This window comes from Mesocricetus auratus, unplaced genomic scaffold, assembly GCF_017639785.1.
Source record: "Mesocricetus auratus isolate SY011 unplaced genomic scaffold, BCM_Maur_2.0 Super-Scaffold_100013, whole genome shotgun sequence".
In the NCBI taxonomy this organism is placed as follows: domain Eukaryota; kingdom Metazoa; phylum Chordata; class Mammalia; order Rodentia; family Cricetidae; genus Mesocricetus; species Mesocricetus auratus.
This window is the reverse complement of record NW_024429196.1, coordinates 44,630,980-44,645,226: the sequence shown is the minus strand read 5'-3', so window position 1 is coordinate 44,645,226 and position 14,247 is coordinate 44,630,980. Positions and strand designations below refer to the sequence as shown.

The following is a 14,247-nucleotide window of genomic DNA, read 5'->3' as shown; positions in this document are numbered from 1 at the left end:
GAAGCAGACATGTCTCATTGTCATGAAAAGCATTGGGTTATTAAAGCATCTTAACTGCCATATTCTGTAGATCTCAGAATTGTTTTGAAGACGACCTATCTATCTAAAATATACCTCTGTTTAATCTTAAAAACATGCCTAACAGCCGGGCATTGGTGGCACATGCCTTTAATCCCAGCACTCGGGAGGCAGAGGCAGGCAGATCTCTGTGAGTTCGAGGCCAGCCTGGTCTACAGAGTGAGTTCCAGGACAGCCTCCAAAGCCACAGAGAAACCTTGTCTCGAAAAAAAAAAAAAAAAAAAACAAAAACAAAAAAAAAACAAAAAAAAAACCCCAAAAACATGCCTAACATGACAAGTGTGATTGTTATAGGTGACTAATTACTAACCTGTATTTTCTAATTATTCTAAACAGTTTGTAATAGTAGTTTTCAAGGACTAGAACTTTACATTACATTTTAAAATGAACTGCATAGGTATAATACCTTAAACAGCAGCAAGTATCCTTAACTGCTGATCTATTTCCCTAACAATAATTAAAGAAAAAGGGGTCATGGATTTGAGAGAGAGCAAGGGGAGAGAGGCACATGGGAGGAAAGGAAAGTGGGGATGGGGCAGTTATAATCACAAAAAATAAAATTATAAAAATGTATGCATACACCAGCATTTATTTGTGTGTGTGTGTGTGTGTGTGTGTGTGTGTTGGGGGTGGGTGTCAGATGACAAATCACAGAAGCCCTTTTCCTCCTTCCTTTGGGTCTCAGACAGTCAGGCTTGGTGGCAATGCTTTTGCCTGCTGAGTCATCCTGAGACCCCTAGCTTACCTGTGGATACTGAATACACGAGAACTTGTCCCTGTTACAGACTGAGGATGAACTCTCAGGCAATATTTCTAACTGGAAAGAAAAGGGGTCAAAGAACAGGGTCAACCCAGCTTTCCAGAAATTCAGTTTCCTTTCAGACCTGGAAAAGTGCAAGCATTTTATTGAGTTGTTGCAGGGGTAAGGTTTATTAGTCATGAGAATGGCATTTTTCCCTTTGGAAATTTCTTATGATTTAGGGAGATTTTCCCATTTACAATGCAGATTAGTGGCCTGCTTGTTCCCAGAGAAATCCCAATATTACCCAGTATGTGGTGGTTCTTGTCTTCTGGTAAGACAAGACTAAAAGACAGGAGAGAAGAGGAACTTACTGGTGGCAGGTTCTAAGGGTTAAAGGTGTGAGAGAGTCTGTTGTCTCTTGTCCCATGTGTGTCCTTTTGTATTACTCTCTCTTCTGTTATAGACGGGCTTCTCTCTAGCCTGGAAACTCAGCAGACCTTGGAACATTGTGCTTTACTTTTTTGTTGTGAGAATGTCACTATTATGGGATTTCATGCTTTTATTTAAGTCTGTGTTTGCTAGAACAATTCTCCAGAAACTTCCTGAGAAAGTACATGGGACATGCAATGTTTTGAATTGCATAAATAGCCATTTAGGACTGGTTAGGTGTCTCTGTGTGTCCAGGTACTTGCTCCCATGCCTGTTTGATTCCTGTGACCCACATGGTAGGGGAGGAGCACTGACTCTGCAAGTCCTTTGGCCTCCGCATGCGCATCATGGCTTCTGCGTCTCCGTAAGCAAATAGATGTAAAGAAAATGGCTATTTACATTTCATCAGTAGTTTGCCTGGGGGTAGACATCTAGATGTGATCACGCATGACTCATTGACTACTCCAGAGGATGAGGCATGAGGGGTCAAGTTCAAGGAGTGACTGAGTAACTGTGAGTTCCAAGCTTGCCTGTGCAATTTAGCAAAATAAGGAGTGAAGCGGTAACAGGGGACGAGCCTTCCCAAGGCTCAGGCTCCACCCCCAGGGCTCTAGCAGGGAAAGACCTACCTTTGTTTTTTTTTGTTTTTGTTTTTTTTTAGCTTACAAATCATTGACTTTGTATCCTCTAGCTTTCGGTTTTACTGTGTCTAAAAAAGGACACCATTCTGAATCTGAATCCTTTATCATTATCTCTACATATGCCTCTCTTTTAAGAAAGACTATTCACTACTGATAGAAATGACAAGATTGTTTTGTATTTGATGGGCCTGTCCCATCTGGGGATTTGAGGTCTTCAGTCTGGTAAACTCTATCCCCTTTCTGTCACTTCCGCCTTTTCTTTTCCTGGAAGCCTCAGGGTTTGAGAGCATGCCTTCTACCATACTTTAAAAAAAGGTTTGGTTTATCAGGGTTTTCCCTTCCCCACCCATTTCCCAGATTTCTTCACCTTTGCTTTGTAACTTCAAAAAAAAAAAATCTGCCACTGAAGCATTGAAGAATTCCTACCTCTTCTTTTTACCTCCTATAGGAGTTTATTATAATAAAAAAAATCCTCCAAGTTTCTGTGTTGTATTTGTTCCCCCCTCCCTTAGGTCCTCTCCGATCCATTTTTTTATTTAATGTTTTTTTTACTGTAGAAATATTTCACAAGTACCTGGTTTTCCTTGGTTGTTATTCATACTTAAGATTAGAAATTAAAACTCTGATTCTGGATGCCGTGTAGCCTAGAGATTCTTCGGGGTCACACCAAGACCCAGCTATTTCTTCGGAATACTTCAAATGTCAGCGTTGTTACTATAGTACCATTTTTCAAAGACGGTTCCGCCTTTTCCTGAAGAAACACCAGACCATCTGGCCCGTAAGTGTACTGAGCGAAAGATCTGGGATTTGGGTTCTGTACCAACATTTCCTTCGTTTCACTCTGACTTTTCCCTTCCTAAGTTTCTACCCTTTAATTCCTGATCTTCCCACTTTCTCTTTCATCTGCCATCAGTTTTCACAGCCCAGGCCGCTGCCACTCTCTGGTCTGCACTGCAGCCGGTGTCCATGGACCACACCCCCTTTCTAACTTGTCTCTTACTACTGGTTCACTCCTTTGTAAGCTCTCTCCACCAACCCGGCGCTTTAGGACACCATTTCGTAAAGAGCCTGAGCTCTGAGTCCGGTCGAAACGCTGATGAATGGTTTAGGATCTCGGCTGTACTCTGGAAGAGCTCGGGATCCAGGAACTGATAAACGCTGAATTCCAGATGGGATTGAGAGCAAAAAACTTCGAGAGTTTTATTGTTCAAGTTCCTGACTAGACAAAGAAAAACAGTTAAGTTCACCTTGTATGGATTTGTATTTCCACGACGTAAATGAATCCTAAAACACAATAGTTATATACATATTCATTACAGTTGAAAAGATTCGTTAATTGCCGTGTAAGTGTCGTGTCAGGGTGGCCGAGTGGTCTAAGGCGCCAGACTCAAGCTTAGCTTCCTCGAAGGTGAGGGTTCTGGTCTCCCCTGGAGGCGTGGGTTCGAATCCCACTCCTGACACACTTATTTTTCAATCTCTCTCAGAGGCACTTCGTTTTCTCTTTTCATTTTCTCTTAGTCTACTCCGGATCTTCCATGAAGTCCGTCCACTAATTACGAAGCACGCCGAGTCCTGCGCTCGAGCCCTAAACGTGACTTTTCCACCAGCGGGAAAACACGGTGGCAGCAGGATACTGCATGAACAGTTTGAAGCTTTCCTGAACAACAGTGTAGGGAACGCGCACAAACTCCACAGTGACACGATTGACAGTTGAGTGAGGAGTTGACAGTGTCAGATACCACATGACATTTTCCACTGCCAGGGCCATCAAGAGCCAAATGCTGAAAGACAAAAGAACTGTTCCTTGCATGAAACGAACGCAGAAATTCAGTAGAACTGTGTTCAATGAATGAAACGAAGAAAGAGAAAGAAAATAAGGTAGGTTCCACCGAGATTTGAACTCGGATCGCTGGATTCAGAGTCCAGAGTGCTAACCATTACACCATGGAACCAACACGGCCAGTAGCTTCTCGTAATGTCCATCTGTGAACACTGAATAAAAAAAGCATTGTTTGAAAAAACAGTATCTCACAGTTGTTATTTGAAATTCTGTTACGAATTTAGTATGTTTCAAAGTAATATTGTTACTTTCCCATGAATTTCTGAGACGTATGCTTGGTTCTTCATTTGTTTATTTATTTATTTATTTATTTTCCTGTTGGGTTGTTTGCTATTCTCTTTCGTTGTCCAGTTACTTAGCACACTAACCTGTCTAATTGTGACACTTTCACATATACCAGTCATTAAACTTTGTTTTTAATCCCCCAATTCCTTCCCCTACCTCCCTTCTCGTCTGCCCACCTCCCCAGGTCCTCGTGCTTTTTGCAAGCGCTTGCTTGTTATACAAACGGAAGGGGAACACGGCTTTAAATGGATGTCCATCTCTGCCTCCTAATGATCCGAATAGTATTTTCATCGGAAAAAAAATCACCTTTTTAAGTAAAAGATCTTCGTCTTCAGTGTCTGGACCACAGAAACGGACAGGCGCCCAAACCTCCTGTCGTGTGTTCTGCATCTCAGGGTCTGGCAGAGTAGCCCCTGCAGTTTGGGCTTTTTCCCCCCATGACGAAAGGTAAACTGTATGTTAGTCCGAGCGTTAGAAATTGAACAAAGAAATACATAGTATCTCCTTTCTCCAGCTTCATTGACTCCTTACAGGTATCCGCAGACATTCATGAGCAACTAGTGTGTGCCAGGCGGCGTGCCCTCAGCTCATGAGCTTCTGCGGCTTGTAAATGTTTTTCCCACGTCACAAGGCAGCAGGTGCCAAAGAAGAGTCTTTCTCCCTCTTCTATAGCCCCAAGATCCTGTCTTGGCGTCTCCGCTGAAGTTTCTCAGTGCGAGCAGCGTGCACACGGAAAGCAAGACAGGTGAACCCGAGGAAGAACAGATGAAGGTTCAGTACTGTCAGTACCGTAGACCAGTTTTAGGCTTTCGGGGTGGTGGTGTCTCCTTTTACCTTCACTCCATAGGTTAATTCAGTGAGTCTAAAGGGGTCAATTCCTCCTTCTTTCACGCCCTTCCTCCCCGCCTCCCGGTTGCCCTCTTTCTGAGGGGCAGGCGCCCTCTTTCTTTTCCTGTCGGTATCCCCAGAGAATAATTGTAATCGCCGAGTTGGTAGGAGACTCAGGAAATGCTTCCGAAGGTGATTTCTGAGGAGGAGCTATGAGGCGCTATCAGACACAAAGCCTCTAGGAAGACCCAAGAGGCATCACATCAGGGAGTCTTTAGCTGTCGGATAGGGGCAGTGGCGGGGCAAGACATTTATTTTATTTCATTATTTACTAACTTACTTTTATTGTTTTCATATAACATAGTTTGATCATTTTTGTTGTTTTGTTTTGTTTTCCGTTTGCAAGGTATTAGACTCACACAGTTTGGAGGAGCATGATTCGGGTTCAAAATGAAATGAGATGGTGATCCTGAGGGCAGGCTTTCCGTCTCCCGGATGGGAAGGAATTTACATCTTTAGTGGCACAAGCCACTGGTCTGTCTCTGGTTGGTTGCAAATCGACTCAGGGAAAGAAAGAGAAAGTTCCACATTCGTTCGTACTGCGGAGTCTGCAGACCCTAGCACTTAGTAGATGCGGAATAATAGTTTTTAACATGAATGAATTAAAAGCTTATTATCTGTTGGCGCATCCTTTTGACTGGTGAAAATGAAGTGATGAAAGGGAGTAAATGTCACATATTACGTTCTTATTGAATGTTAACAGAAGCAATTAGTTGAAGGGATATCTTCTGCCGGAACTGCTGCGGGTATGGTATGTATTAATGGGCAAACAGCAGGAGAATCATGACTGAGAATCCTAAGGACCTAAAAACTGTCCACGTAAACAAAGAAAAGAAGCCATAGACCCCAGCAAAACTTATGGCAGCGGTGGGATTCGAACCCACGCCCCCGAAGAGACTGGAGCCTTAATCCAGCGCCTTAGACCGCTCGGCCACGCTACCCACATGTTCAGCGTCCCGTCTAGTCTTTCTGGAGTAATTGCACACTTTCAGGCTCCTTTCCTGCAGTCCTTTGCGCACGGCCTCTGTGGCGGGCTCTCGCTCGGCCGTCTCTATGGCGCCTTAGCACAGCTGCGCAGGCTCGGTTCCTGCGTTATACGATGATGTTCCACAACAGAAGCTGTTTTAGATATCATAACGGGAGAACCACAGTAACCCAAGGCTGTCTCGAGGAATATCATGAAGACATAATTCGTGAGGGTGTTTGTCACAGGTGCCTCCTTAGCATGGCACTCTCCACAGGCGCCTCCTTAGCGCAGTAGGCAGCGCGTCAGTCTCATAATCTGAAGGTCCTGAGTTCGAACCTCAGAGGGGGCAGCCCGGGTTTATTTTACTTTGTTTTTCTAAGTTCCAAATAGAGCTCTGGTGCGTAGGGTTAGTCAGCAAATCTTTGTTTCTGTCTCTCCTTATATGTATACATTATCGTAAAAAGTACAGTGTTATTCTTTTTCGCAAAAACAAACCTCAAAACTATTGAGATTGAATAGGAAATTTTCTTTTTGTATAATGTAATGGTCAGTTACAACGTTATACAATAATGATTTTTTTAAAATTATGATTTAAATACTCGACAAGCGTGATGAAGCAAACCTATAATATTCCAACACCCGGGAGACAGACCGGTGGATCTCTACATGGCTCTGTCTTAAAAAAGAAAACTTCACCATCATTCACACCAACTGAAGGCAGGAGAATTTCAGGACCAGGAAAACCCTCAGCCCAGGGTGTAAAAGAGAGGGAGGCCGGGGTGCGAGTGTGAAAGGTGTAAGATGTGTGTAATTGATGGTTTGGTTCTCTTTAACCATTCTTCTGGGATTGCTTACTATCGGGTCACTCCATTCCACCTATGATACTCTATGTCAAAAACGAAACAAAACTAAATACAAAAATAAATAAAAACAAAACACAAACGTTTCTGCTTACCACGTTGGGCTCTTGCTCTTGGCAGAATTTCTGTCATCCAAACTGCCAGACTCAGAAAAATGTCTAAAAAATAAATGAGGCAAGGAAGACGAATGTTCAGGAGCTGTCGGTACCTCTGTGGAGCCAGCAGAGAGCAACAGGTGATTTTCCCGTCCACTCATGATGCGGGGGTCTAAAGTTGTCCCTGTCCATCCATCCTCAGTCTGGATCCGCCGTCCTATACGCTGTTCTGTGACGGGGCCTGGTGTCTACAGATTACATCCCGAGACTCCATCGCCACAGGCTTTCCCTTAAAGTCTGTCAAAGGAAGAGCCAGAGAGAAACTAGCAGGCAGGAGAACCGACTTCGTGTCTGAGTTTTTGTTCGCCTGTCAAATTGTCCTAACCTCCATTCTCTTTGTGGGGTCCCAGAACATTTCATTATAGAAGTTACTAAAGGCTGAAGTAGCACCCCTGCTGCCCGCTCCCCAGCCAGTGCTTGCTCCTTAAAGCCGTGATGCCCTTCCTCGGAAACCCTGCAAGGCAGGAGCTATTTCCTGCAGTTACTTTTGCTGCATTGCCTCATTCTTTGTGCCCTTGCTGTTATATAAGGGGTGAAGGTTTACTGAGAACACAGGAGATGCTCTCTTGGAGTTTGCATTTTAGTGGTGAAATGACAGATAATAGATTCTTAAATTAGTTGGTCAAATGTAGAATCGGAGATAGAAGAAAAAAAAAAGCCAAATACCCACTACTAATGCTTTCTTATGTACCCTTATTGAGTCTAGAATGCAAGCTTCTCAAGAGCCCGGATAGCTCAGTCGGTAGAGCATCAGACTTTTAATCTGAGGGTCCAGGGTTCAAGTCCCTGTTCGGGCGCTAGTGTTTTTCTCCCTCGTGGATTCTAGTAGAATCCTAAATTCCGATAGTCTGTAGACCAGATCACAGTAAGTTTATTTCTTAAGGCTTTGAATAACCAAACTCATGTTTCCGTATGTCAGCCGCTTTTGTAGAACGATGTTTAACAAAACAGACGATCCAGGATGTGGTGGTAAGGAAGTTTCTTTTCAAAAACGAGGACTTTCAGGCAAAATCCAGCATCAGTGTTCATCTATGCATTCCTTCTTCCCAATAAGTAAGTTGCAGGTAGTTCATCTATGCATTCCTTCTTCCCAATAAGTAAGTTGCAGGGTAGATTGCTGTTTGAAGAAAGAATTTGGGTAGGAGAGTTCGAGGGCTCTTGTCAACTGGAAAATAGCGGCTATCAGCACAGATTCCTAGCATTAAGGAAGCAATTTAACATTTTGAGCTTTAACAATCCGAATACTAAAACAGCTGCCCCCTCTGAGGTTCGAACTCAGGACCTTCAGATTATGAGACTGACGCGCTGCCTACTGCGCTAAGGAGGCAAGTGAAAGCAAGCCTATGACATACTATTTTAGTAACAAATTATGTTTCGCTTACTCCAGTCCAAACCGTTCTTAAATTTCTTACACGATTTTTTTTTTCTCACCTGAAAAATGTCTGGAAAATTCAACATCTTCCGAAATCTGAACTAGATGAAAAGAGTCGCTTTGATCTTCTGCTCCCCCTCGGATCTACGCACGAGTTTGTGGTCTTAACAAAAGCATTTCCACAGTCAATCCTCACTTCATCTCACTACCTTCGTTGCAAGTCAAATTTGCAAGGTCGTCTTCCCAAGTCCCACTGATTTTTCTGCAGGCTCTTTACTACCCCCTCGACCCTCAGGAGTCCAAAAGAGACGTAGGAGATCTCAAACCTTAAATAATACATTGTTCTTTATACAAACTCTTGGGAATCTCTCTCTCTCTCTCTCTCTCTCTCTCTCTCTCTCTCTCTCTCTCTCTCTCTCTCTCTGTCTCTGTCTCTGTCTCTGTCTCTGTCTCTGTCTCTGTGTGTGTGTGTGTGTGTGTGTGTTGAGACATGGCTTCAGTATATATCCTTCACTGGTCTAAAACTCACTGTATAGGTCAAGCTCCACCTCAGAAATCTGCTGGCCTCTGCCTCATGAGTACTGTGATTAAAGGTGAACGCCACCATAACCATCTTACATTACTTACACTCTTGATGTCCTCACACCCTACGCCATAAGGTGGACAGCTTTCTGTTTTCCTTAAGGTTTAGGGTCACTTTTCAATTTTATCAAAATGTAACGAAATGCTTAATGTGATGTTTGACCTCATGGGAAAGGCAGGAGATAGCAGTATTAGCTATGTGTCTACTACAAGTTGCTTATTGCTGTCACTGGTCACAACAAAGGTGTCAAAAGGTAGGCCTGTTGTTAATCACATTTCCAAACTGTAGTAGAAGAGGAATGATCTGTAATTTGGAAAGGTTGAGGGATTAACATAGGGGAAAGGACTTGAGTAAATTATAAATTTGTATTTTCAATAAACAAAAAATTGAAGTGATTTTTATTAGTTGGCTAGTATGCCATCTATCAAACTGAAAGGTATTCCAGGGAGGGAATTGTGGGAGGAGACTTTATAAGTGTAAAAGGATCAATAAAGTAGAAATAAGGAATAAGAAAGGATTGACCATTTCATGTTTCCTTCTATAGTTAAAACAGTGGCTTATCCTCACCACAGTGACTTGGGTAGACTGAGCCCCTTCCGAGTGGTGGCTGGCATTGCTTGTGTTTTACACTTATCAGGACCTTGCCAAAGTTTGGTTTGATTATTTAATAGATAGAACAAGTAGCCCTGTTCTAATTTGATCTTTTGGAAGGTTCCCAGGGCAGAAAGGAACTTCATTCTGAACCATGGCTTTCATAAATTTTGTTTAGTGATACCTTATTTACAGATCATGACAAAAATTCACATGCTGAAAAAGAGAGAGAAAATTTGAAGTTGTTAACTTTTTAGATTAAATATTTACAGGAGCAAACAAAGTCACGGGTCTTATTATGGTATTTCCATCACGTTTTGTTTTCAAAGTCACGGGTCTTATTATGGTATTTCCATCACGTTTTGTTTTCAAAGTCACGGGTCTTATTATGGTATTTCCATCACGTTTTGTTTTCAGTTGCTCATGTCCCCTGCTGCCCTGGCTCTTGTCACTTGTGCCGTCTGTAGGCACAATTCTGAGTATCCATGCTGTCTTTGTCAATGTCTATTGCTGTGAAGAGTCACCACGACAAAGGTAACACCTGTAAAAGAAAACATTTAATTGGGCCTGGCTTATCTTCGGAGGTTTAGTCCATCATCATCCTGGTGGGAAGCGTGGCTTGCAGGCAGACACGGCACCGGAGAGGTATCCTAGAGCTTTTCATCCTCATCGATAGGTAACTGAAAGAGGAGACGCCGGGTCTGGCTTCAGCACTTGACAACCCAAAACCCACCTCCACCAAGGCCACACCTCCTAATCCCTGGCGTGTAGCTTCAACCCACAACACATGTCCGCACGTGTGCAGTGGGTAGTGCAGTGGGTAGTGTGGCTTGACTGCAGTGAAGCTGGGAGCCTGAGCAATACTGACTGTGTAAGAGCAGAAACGGGCTGAGCATCAGCTCATTGTGCAGGGCCGGTCCCCTGGCTGGGACTTCTGATTTTGATCACCAGTCATTAATAATGCAAAAAAAAAAAAAAAAGAAAGAAAGAAAGAAAGAAAGAAAAAGAAAACACTATCGTAAATTTTATCTTAGACTGAATTCAGTTTGTCACTACCTAAAAAAAAAAGATGCCTTAAATATTACAAGCGGTTTGCAAGAAACAATATTAGAAGCAGTCATATAAGGTGCAGGATACCCTGCTGTAGCAGGAAAGTATTGTTGTTATTTTTAATTATTACTTGTTTTTAAGACAGTCATACTGTATAGCGCTGGCTAGGCTGGCATTCATTATGTATACCAGGCTAGCCTTGAACTCCCAAAGATCCTCCTGCCTTTGTTTCCAGAATGCTGCTGCCACCACAAACCAGTCCTAATAGTTTTCCTTTTTTGGCCATGAGTCTTAGTCTCAAACCATTTGCACTCCGGAGGCAGAGGCAGACGTATCTCTGTGAGTTCGAAGCCAGCCTGGGCTAAGAGCAAGTTCCAGGACAGGCTCCAAAGAAATACAGAGAAACCCTATCTCCTAACACCATAAATAAATAAATAAATAAATAAATAAATAAATAAATAAATAAATGGATGATGGAAACATGGGTCACTTCTGTTTAAGACTTTTCTTGTTTTTACATTTATATTCTTATTGTATTGCATTACATTCTTTTGTATTTTGTGAACCGGCAACAAGAGGGAATACTGACTGACAGTGCTGCTGGGGTCTGTGTCTTGCTTTTATCAATGTCATCTGTGACATCTGGGCAATAGAAACCGGACGTCTTTATATTATTCTTGGAAATGTATGTAAATTACTTAAAAGAAGAGCAATTACTTAAAAGCAGAGAAATAAACTAAAAATCAAACTGTAGGCTCCAAAGCAACCATTTCTAAAAAGTTACAGTAGTAACGTGATGAAATATAATCATCATACAATTGAGAGAAGAAAGAAGGAAAGAAAGGAAGGAAGGAATGAAGGAAAGAAGGAAGGAAGGAAATGGGTGGGAAATCGAGTCCCTAGTCCAAAGGAGGACTCTTTAAGGAACAATTGTCTTGTTTGCATCCCATGAAAATTAAGCATAGGGCCAGAAAAGAGCCACAACATCTGGATGGCGGCCTGTAACTGAATCTGGCTTGATTGATGACGGTAAGACATGAGAACCTGGGGGTCCGTTCTGTGGTCTAAACACGGAGATGTAAACGTTTTCCACTCTGTTGAGAGGCCAGTGAGAAAGAGAAGGATCTCTAATATATGCTGTGTTCTCCATCCATCTATTTTGACCGCAGGTCCCTTTGAACTAGAAGTGAAGTGTTCACTAAAGACCTTTACCGCATGTTGGCTTTGGGATAACTTCACGAAAATAAAGAAGAGGTAGGTTCGGAGAAGGAAAAAGATGATTCGGAGAAACAGATGTGAAAGAGTTCAAAAGAAAAAAGAGGATAATAAATACAGTAGTAGTAGTAGTTTTATATTGGGGAAGAAAAAAAAGCTATGTTGCCGAAACCCGGGATCGAACCAGGGACCTTTAGATCTTCAGTCTAACGCTCTCCCAACTGAGCTATTTCGGCCCCGCCCTGTGTGTTCTTGTTCTAAGTTGTAATGGCTTTGTTACTTAGGTCCCTGTTCCTGCTATGAAAACTGACAAGAGAACCTAAGATTAACTAAGAATCTTGATGTTCGAATATCTTAACTGTATTATAAAGAAAATAAAAGCAAGAAGAAAATTTAAATTGCTCTTTAAAACTTGCCTTATTGCGGGGAGTGATGGTACACGCCTTTAAACCTAGCATTGGGGAGGTAAAGGCAGGAGAATCTCCGAGTTCACGACTAGCCTTTGTAGAGTTCCAGCTCAGGGCTGAGACACTGTCTCCAAAAAAGTTGTTTTTTTTTTTTTATGACTAATTGGGTAAAAATCTAACCACGATAAATATCTTATCCAGGTCATACATCTTGGAAAGGCAGCTTCCTTCAGGTTCCCTGGTGGTCTAGTGGTTAGGATTCGGCGCTCTCACCGCCGCGGCCCGGGTTCGATTCCCGGTCAGGGAAGATGTCTTTTAAATTTGCGCCCCTTATCAAATACACCGTATGTATAGTAAAAATTTCGTTTTCATATGGGAGCTTATGCTTTCTCTCCAAATAATTTTGGGTCTTCCAACTGCAAAATTTCAGATGATGCAATGTCATTATTTTCAAAAGTTTACTAATAATTATTTCATCTTGTGAAGACTGAAATTATGCGATGATCCAAGAGCTCTTGCTAGAGGACGTGGGGTCGGTTGTCAGCACCCACCGGGCAGCTCACAACTGCCAGTTACTTCATTTCCAGAGGATTCAATACTCATTCTTGCCTCATGGCCACTGACATCCACGTAGGACACCGACGCTCGTACAGGCAAAACACTCATGTATTAAAATATATACAAAGAACTCTTATCACATTTGTTTGTAGTATTCGTGCACTATATATAGGCACCAAAGTACCTGCAGCGGCTGGAGTTAGAGGAGGTCTCGAGTTGCCCTGTTGAGCCCGGAACTTCTGGAATAGTGACTTCTCTAAATTGTCGGGTCTTTTTCCTTTCTTCTTTCCTCATCTCTCTTTCTGGGCTTTCACATTTAAAAACTCATGTTGTAGGGTGATTAAGCGAGAACTGGATGGAGTTCGTACAGCGCTTTTTAAGGTTCTTGAGATGGAGACCAGTGGCAATTCCCGGTGCTGCCCACGGGCTGGGAAGTTTTGGAGTGAAAAGCGGAGGGGCTCACAATTTCTCAGTTCCACTGGCACAAGACAACTGTTTAAAATGTTTTAAGTTAGTATGTCTAAAGAGAGGGCACATTGAATTCTAAGTGCCTTGATTTGACTAAGATTCTAAGACATCTTCTGACGAAGGACCTCAGTTAACCCAGGCACCAGAGAACCTGTCGGAGAAGCTCACCCTATGATGACATCAACCCCCTAAAGGAGAGATCCACCCTTGACTGTGAGACAACAGCGGAGCCGGCTGACCATTTCAAGGAGATCGGCTTGCTCCCCTCAGTGAGCAGGAGAACAGAGAGCATGGTCCGAGCTGTTCTGGTAGATATGCATACCCCCAAACCTTCTTCCACATACATAATATATGAAATATTCACAAAGTTCCTGTTTGCCCTGTAATGATGGACGCAGGGTCATTGAACCCCTTTATCTGTTTTCCAGTGTGTCCACCTTGATTAAATGTCCTCTCTCTGCTCTTCACAAATCCTCTCTGGCATGTGAGACAGGCGGTTGGTTCTAGTTTGGTGTCGGGACTCAGGAGCTAGAACTTAGTTACAAAAGTCCAATAACATACTTATGACTGCATTATCAACGTTTGCGGGCCCTGTTTAATTCGAGACACTTGTAGGCTCCTGACTTAGCTAGGACCAGGTAAAAGGCAGTCCAGGAGGTGGCGATGCTTCTTCCTGAACTAATGGATCTTGATGTTCGTTTGTATATATGATCTTATTCTCTGAAATTCTTCCTTCGTTTTTCTACTTGTAGTTCTACTTGTAGTACAAAAAAAGAAAAAAGAAAACACTAGAGAGAAAAATCAGTTCCTGGATTGACGTTTTTAAGAGACAAGAAGCAGTTGATACAGCATTAAACCAAATAACGCCAGAAGAGTGCGTCCTTGCTCCAGGTCGGTCCCTAAAGGTTAACTTTCAAGTGTTGAGATCTTGACCTTAGAAACATCCAGTGTGCTGGCTGAGGAGAGATCACCCTTAATACAAAGAAAAGAGATCAACAGTCAGGTAGAGCAGCTCCGAGTCACACAACAGGTGAAATACAAGGCTTCGGATTAACAGAGAGGCAAAAGAAGTGGATAATTGTGTTGTATTAACTTTCTTGAGAATCCTTTCCCTCCCT

At 42.6% G+C, this 14,247-nt stretch overlaps 8 non-coding genes across 8 annotated transcripts; 4 read left to right on the top strand and 4 right to left on the bottom strand.

The window, feature by feature from the left end:
- The first annotated feature begins 3,244 nt into the window (after window positions 1–3,244).
- Window positions 3,245–3,350, top strand: Trnal-caa. Its single transcript has 2 exons — window positions 3,245–3,282; window positions 3,306–3,350. It is a non-coding gene; the product is annotated as a tRNA-Leu (tRNA).
- Window positions 3,351–3,770: 420 nt separating this feature from the next.
- Window positions 3,771–3,842, bottom strand: Trnaq-cug. The gene has a single exon. It is a non-coding gene; the product is annotated as a tRNA-Gln (tRNA).
- A 1,920-nt stretch (window positions 3,843–5,762) lies between these two features.
- On the bottom strand, window positions 5,763–5,844 carry Trnal-aag. Its single transcript has one exon. It is a non-coding gene; the product is annotated as a tRNA-Leu (tRNA).
- Window positions 5,845–6,146: 302 nt separating this feature from the next.
- On the top strand, window positions 6,147–6,219 carry Trnam-cau. Its single transcript has one exon. It is a non-coding gene; the product is annotated as a tRNA-Met (tRNA).
- A 1,390-nt stretch (window positions 6,220–7,609) lies between these two features.
- Trnak-uuu lies at window positions 7,610–7,682 on the top strand. Its single transcript has one exon. It is a non-coding gene; the product is annotated as a tRNA-Lys (tRNA).
- Window positions 7,683–8,139: 457 nt separating this feature from the next.
- On the bottom strand, window positions 8,140–8,212 carry Trnam-cau. Its single transcript has one exon. It is a non-coding gene; the product is annotated as a tRNA-Met (tRNA).
- Window positions 8,213–11,859: 3,647 nt separating this feature from the next.
- Trnaf-gaa lies at window positions 11,860–11,932 on the bottom strand. The gene has a single exon. It is a non-coding gene; the product is annotated as a tRNA-Phe (tRNA).
- A 406-nt stretch (window positions 11,933–12,338) lies between these two features.
- Window positions 12,339–12,410, top strand: Trnae-cuc. The gene has a single exon. It is a non-coding gene; the product is annotated as a tRNA-Glu (tRNA).
- Window positions 12,411–14,247: the final 1,837 nt, after the last annotated feature.